At 40.4% G+C, this 6905-nt stretch overlaps 1 long non-coding RNA gene across 2 annotated transcripts; it reads left to right on the top strand.

Annotated features, from left to right (window-relative positions):
* The first annotated feature begins 356 nt into the window (after positions 1-356).
* LOC131559393 (uncharacterized) lies at positions 357-6218 on the top strand. 2 transcript variants are annotated; one of them, XR_009274873.1, is made up of 4 exons: positions 357-417; positions 608-671; positions 2206-2250; positions 4298-6218. It is a non-coding gene; the product is annotated as an uncharacterized LOC131559393 (long non-coding RNA). The 2 variants fall into 2 exon arrangements; XR_009274872.1 differs by having other exon boundaries at positions 376-417; positions 4331-6218.
* The last annotated feature ends 687 nt before the right edge of the window (positions 6219-6905 follow it).

The following is a 6905-nucleotide window of genomic DNA, read 5'->3' on the forward strand; positions in this document are numbered from 1 at the left end:
GCCTTGGACATTTCAGGTATGGAGCAGCCACAGCTTTTCTGGGTAACCTGTGCCAGGGCGTCACAGCTGGGGGGGGGTAGAATGTGAGAAAATAAAGATAGTGCAGAAGGCAATCTCACCCCTGAGGAGTTACAGCTGTACTAATCACCAAAGATTAGGAACAGCCGTGCCCTTAACAGGCCACAGGTGTGTCCAACAAGGATGAGTGCTAGAAAAGAGCCCTTAACTGGCCACAGGTGTGTCCAACAAGGATGAGTGCTAGAAAAGAGTCCTTAACTGGCCACAGGTGTGTCCAACAAGGATGAGTGCTATAAAAGAGTGGGGTAGGTAGGTGAGAAGAGAGATGGGGTTTGTTGGCTGAGCTGTGGAGGAGGAGTCAGTGCTGTGAGGACCTGACCATGAGAAATCACCAAGAAGGTATGGAACTTTTACAATAAGATGACAACACACAGTAAATAATTTCTTCCTTGAGTCTGATATAATCCAACACCCCTTCAGTTTGAAGCCAACCCCCTGTGTTCTGTCACTCAATGCCACTGTAAAAAGTCCCTCTCCAGCTCTCTTAGAGCCCCTTTAGGCACTCAAAGGTGCTGTCTGGTCTCTGCAGGAGATGGAGTCTCTGCTTGTGTTTTCCTTCTGCTGATGCTGATTCCACTGTGCCTTGATCTCAGGTAAGTGGTTCTATGCACTCAGTGCTTGGACAGTCTCTGAGCTTTAAAGTTATTCTGATTTCTTCTCTAATGCACAATTTTCATCTTAGCTCGCTCAGCTTGGTGGCTGGAGTAGGAAATGCCCTTTCACAGCTGGGAAACAATTCACATGAGCAAGCAAGGGCCCAAACTTGAAAGTGAAAAAAGAGTTTGCAATTAAATCCTGGAGACCCCAAAGCTTATTTCCTCCCAAACCAGGAAAAGTTAAAAGGAATCAGACTCTTTAGGTAAACCGCTATTCTCCTGAGACTGTGATGACAAATGATTCCTAAAATATGATTTGGCAAATATAATGCAGAAATACATTGTGACTATATAAAGCAATGATTTTGCTGAAAATTGGTGTTTATACCACTGTGAGATATATGTAATAACTGTGGTTCATAGCCACACCTACAGACAAACTTTATGCACTGCAGATTACGGGACAAGGAAGAAAAATGATGCTTCAGACAAACTTAAAAAAATTCTTAATCCTTTGAATGTCTTCAGCCTGTGGGAACTATGTCAAATCCCCTCAGTACAGCATTTTGAAATGCGTGACAGATTGTAAAGCCATGAAAAGGTTCTTTTATCCATTCAATAAAACCCGAGGATTAATTCCTTTCATGTTTCCTGCATGAGCATGTATTATGGCATTAATATCATCAGAGGCAGGTGCCTGTTTCCTTCCATCCTGCTGCCAGGCAGCCTTTCAAGCAGCCTGCTTCTGTCTTCTTGAGGGCCTCTTCACAGGTATGCAAAGCTGCTGCTCAGTGCTCCAGAAGCTGGCTCTGGGTGTAGTGGGAGACAGCATCAAAACCCTTGCTAAAGCCAAGGTAGCTGACACCCACATCTCTCCCCTTGCCCACAGATGTAGATTTTTGCCATAGAGGGTAGCCAGGTTGTTCAGGTGTGATGGTGTTCACAGGGGTCTGAGGATGCGGATCTGACTCCATATTCAGAAGGATTGATTTGTTATTTCATGATATATATATATTATATTAAAACAATACTAAATGAATAGAAGAAAGGATTTCATCAGAAGGCCAGCTAAGAACAGAAAAAGAATGATAACAAAGATTTGTGGCTGGGACAGAGAGTCCAAGCCAGCAGACTGTGATTAGCCATTAATTAGAAACAACCACATGAGACCAATCCCAGATGCACCTGTTGCATTCCACAGCAGCAGATAATCAATGTTTATATTTTGTTCCTGAGGCCTCTCAACTTCTCAGGAGGAAAAATCCTAAGGAAAGGATTTTTCATGAAAGATGTCTGTGACATTCAGGCATTATTTACCTGTGATAAGTCCATGCTGACTCTCCCTGATCACATTCTGTCTCTTGATGTGCCCAGAACTCTGCTTCAAAGAAATTTGTCATTACAAGCAAAGATGAGTCAGATGCTTAGAAGATCTAGGTGTCATGTAATGTGTTTTATAACATTTTACAGGAAATATGGAAATATATCTATTATTCTTTGCTTTTTTTTTTTTGATACTTCAATAATGCAGGTGCTTCATGTATGGCATTTTCTGGTCCAACAGCAGTAATGAAAGGTAGGTAATTGAAGTGGTATGATATGCCACTTGTCGCTATAAAAGCTTTATAATTTTCATGTTGGGGAATCTCATATATGAGCTCTCATACCAAACAAGCAGATGCCTTCCTGCTGGAGACGGGGTCAGAATTTGCCTTGCAATCCTGGGGGCGGATATGGGTGCCCCACTCAGTGCTGTCTGGCTGCTGAATGGTATTTACCTAGCTTCTCTTTTCTATTGATATTTTCCAGACAGCAAACATAACTGAAAGTTCTATCCCTATGACTCCAAGACACTGTGGATGAATGTCAATCTGATTCAGAAATTCTCTGTGCCTCACTGCCTTACAGCTTTTGATGCACAAGGAAGTTCTGCGGTCTTTGGGGCATGTAGTTTCATCCTCCACTTTTTTAAAAATAATTTCTGCCATTGGAAGACAAAGCAGTTATTTTCTTATTGTCTTTCCCCATATTAAAACTCTGTTTGTGCCATTAAGGCTGTGAACAAGAATCCCTTAAAGCCCAGACAATAAAACTCAATTATCTTTTCTTGTGAAAAGTCAGCAGAGGGTAAATCCAGATGGTAATTTAGCCTGGTTCCAGGTATGCTGTAAGTTACAGTGGCTGGAATAGCTCCCTGGTGCCAGTTTCATGGCATGCTCCTTCACTGGGGCCTCCTTTTCCATGGGTGATCATTGTTCCCCACACGGGAGATAGGGAGCTCTGGATTTCCCTGTGTTTTCCTCTGTCCAAAGGGCAGAGTCACCACAGGGCTCCGTAAAGAATGCAGCCTTCAGTGGCAGAGATTGAGCCTTTGGTGTTTGCTTTTGCACTAAATTGTATCTAGGTATTTGTGCCATTTTTCTATCCATATGTGGTCTAAAATGAGGTGAGGAGAGATGCTGGATGTGGGTACTTTGGCAGTTTTTCTTTGGGGAGATAAATGCTTTATAGAGCTATTACTCAGTTGCTCTTTTTTTTCCATGTAAGTTAATAATAAAACCTGTGTTTGTCAGATTTACATGTTTTCTGTAGGATATAATCTTAATCTACTGGTATGTCCTGCCAGGATGCCTAAAATACACCACTTTTACCTCTTACAATGACCTAAATTAATGCCCACCCTATATCCCTTAGAAATAATAATTGGTTTCACTCCAAGGATGAATTTGGCTGCTCAGTCCTGCAACAAGCCAGTCCTTCATCTGAATGGATGTGCTTGCTTGAATGCTGGCCAGTGTCTGATGGCTGGAAGGCAAATGAAACTTTCCCTTATTAAACTGTGCAGTGGTATCATGGGTTGACTGGGAAAAAAATAATGTATTTTCCTATGCCTGTTTGAGTTACTGATGATTATTTTCAGATTCAGAGTAGAAGCATAAATTGTCAAAGCAAAATACCAGGTGAGAATTCTCTGAGGAAGAAGGAAAAGCCAGGCATTATTATAATCCCTAAAAGTTTGTGTTTTGAAAAATCCAAACATAAACTTAACCCTTGACCATTTATGTTTATATAATTCATTATACTCACAGGAAACAACAGTAGGAATTGATTATTGCTGGTATCACCCTCCAATAGCTGTGTGGACTAAGTTGATTCCAGTCATGTACAGAACTTGTGGCATTTTACTTCTAAAATTGTAATTGTTATCCCAGCCTCAATTTGAACCTGAAATATCACCAGACTATCCTTTTTAGGTTAAAATAGAAAATAAGATATTGGAGCCTTTTGACTTTAGTTGTCTAACTCTGCTGAGTTTTCAGGATCCATCTGTAAATTAGTTTGGCTTTCAGCTTCCACTGTCCATAACATGTTCACTGTTCATTAACTTCAGACGGGGAACCAATGTTCAGGCAAAAATGGATGGTTTAACACCTAGAGGAAAAAATTGGAATGTATTAGCACCAGACCTCTTCCTACTTTTCTGGGTATTATATATAATATATATTTATAATATATAAGATATAAAATATATAATTATATATATTATATATAATATATATGAAGTATATATTCGATATAATATATATAATATATTTCTATACATATTTTCAACTGCTTCTCAGATGAAAATGATTCAAGAATACTCCTCTTTCCAGACCAGTGACAAAATTGGATTTTCAGCAGAACAAAACACATGTGAGTTCTCAGGTGGGGAGCTCCTGAGTCCCCAGCTGATTCCAGTGCTGCCTTCTGTCCAGTGCCAGCCTGTGCCAACAACCTGCCCTGCCATTTCAGCAGAAATTCAAGGAGGTGAGCTGGAATCACTGGGCACAGCACAGTGGCTGGAGCTCATCAGCCTGTTCCATACAGAAACCAGCTCTAGCAGAGTTATTCTGCTCCTGTGGTGTGCTCAGCTGGGCTGAGGTGAATCAGTCTGTTTGAATGGATTGCCTGGGAGCATCATGCAGTAATAGTCTCAAAGTGCGTTGTCACCATATCCTTACCTGCTCAAAGAAAATTCCCCGGAGCTTTGAGTGCTAAGAACATGGCGTGCATGGAGGAATGGTTTTCCTTCAGGCTCTCTGGTTTCCCAGTATGTTTTTGGTGGCAACTGGTTCGTGGAAAGGATGAGAAACAAGTATGATCTTCTGTGGAAGAGGCCATGAAAAAAAAGCTTTATTAGTTCTGTTGGTCTCTGACTACATTTCTGTTATTAATCTGTTTTACTTAGTAATTGGACAGGTCACCTGTGCATAGGACTGGGAGTTGTTATAACTCCTCTAGGTGAGGCTGTAGCATGTTTCTTCTATCCTTGGCATAGAGAGGAGTCAGTGCCATGTTATTTAATGGAGGCTGAAGAGTGTTTGTGCTCCTAAAATATTTGAGACAGGGAAGATCCTATCCATAGTGATTTGATAAAGGACAGGGATCCTGCCCTTACTGTCTGTCAGTGCTGACTCACATGTGTTTGTTATTTGCACCATACCATTGCCTGTGTAGCTCTTAAGACCCCCTTAGGCATCCAAACACAGTCTGCATCTCAAACAGCCTAAAATTCAATGATGGGATGAATTCTTTTGGAGAATATTTTTCTCTTATTAGGTTCCTATCTCAAGTGAACAAACTGCTTGATTTACAGCACTGTTGTTTGAGAGGTTCCCTTTTGTAGCTGAAGATTTGTTTAATTGCTGCTTTGCAGCAAATAAAAAAATTTCTCTGGTTCAAACTGCAATTTGACTATTTCTGCTGTGTAGAGCCCATTATCAGAGCCTTGATGAGGCGCAGAACAAATTTGGATGAAAATGATGAGATTTGGATGAAATGGCCCTCTATCAGGGCAGACTACAAAGATCCTCCTCTTTGAGGTATTGGCCCTTTTGATGCATAAAATGCATGAAAATTTGCTTGAAAAGTGCAAGTTGATGAGTAAAAGAGAATTCACAGTAATTGTAGTGAAATGAAAAAAGAAAACAAGTCAAAAGCATTGGAAAGAATATGTTTAATTGCATGTAATTACTTGATGTGGGTTTCAGTCAGGGAAAAAAGGAGAAAGGAACATGCTAAATAGCGCTGGTGTGGCAATTACTCTATGATGATTTTCTCAAATGACTGAACTTTCTGTATTATTAAAAAAAAATAAAGATACAGAAACAAAAAAAAACCAGGAAAAACACACACACACTACTCTTTTATGTTGTAAGAACTTTGCTGTATCAGTCAAAATGCTCTGCCATGTCTTTCACCTCATGATTTTTGCATGTGTAGACAAAATGAACTTTTTTTCCTGTTAATGCTGTGTCAACATGCCAGGTGGGATGCAAGTTTAATAATTTTAACTATCAGGGTGTGAGTAAAACATTGCCTGGGTTATCTGATAGCCTAAGCACTTTGAGATGGAGCTTCTCAGTTGAACAATTTTTTGACATGCCAGGTTTGCTGACAAACAAATCTGAACAAGTTGCAGTCTGGTGAAATAAAAATACAACAGAAGGAGAAATAGAAGTCCAATAGAGGTGGGGCAAGGTTCCTAGCACTAATTAAAATGGTTTTGTCTCTAAACAAGTAATCAGACTGTGGTGGTGTTTGAGGGTCCCCAGGACAAGGGAAGAAATGACATCTGATAATGCCTCATCTTCCCTGAGGAGGCTTCCAGTAGGGAAAGGACAAATGTGGGAGTCTGGGGCTTCCCTGCTGGGAAATTGAAAATCAAGGAAGAAAACTAGATAGGGACAAAGAAAATTGATACTATCCTTCTGATAACAGAACTGAACTCATAAATGAGTTTAGGACTGGTCCTCAGCATCTTTCAGGAATCCGTCAATGCACCTGTGACTGAGACTGGCAGTGATTGCTGTGCTGGGCAAGAAAACTGGAAGTGAATTCCAAAATATTGAGGAACTAATCCAAGACTTTCTGACATGTGAATACAGAATATTTCTTCTCTGTCAGAATAGTTTCTTTGACTATACTTGTTAGAGTTTTCCCAGGTACAAAAATACAACTTCATTTCAATGTGAAGGATTAGTCAAGGTCCAGCTGTATTTTGCTTGGAAAAAAATTCTGCCTGCTATACCTGCATCAGAACAGGCTTATTGGTGGAATTCTCTTCTGCAGATGTGGCAATTTTTGGGGGGCTGTTTTTGGTCCTAATCTGGATTATTTCTTCTGGTTTTTGTGATAACTTTCACAGATAGGCAGGTAGCTGGTAGTATTCTCCCAGTCTAAGTAGGT

The sequence above is a fragment of the Ammospiza caudacuta genome, chromosome 6, assembly GCF_027887145.1.
Source record: "Ammospiza caudacuta isolate bAmmCau1 chromosome 6, bAmmCau1.pri, whole genome shotgun sequence".
Taxonomy (NCBI): domain Eukaryota; kingdom Metazoa; phylum Chordata; class Aves; order Passeriformes; family Passerellidae; genus Ammospiza; species Ammospiza caudacuta.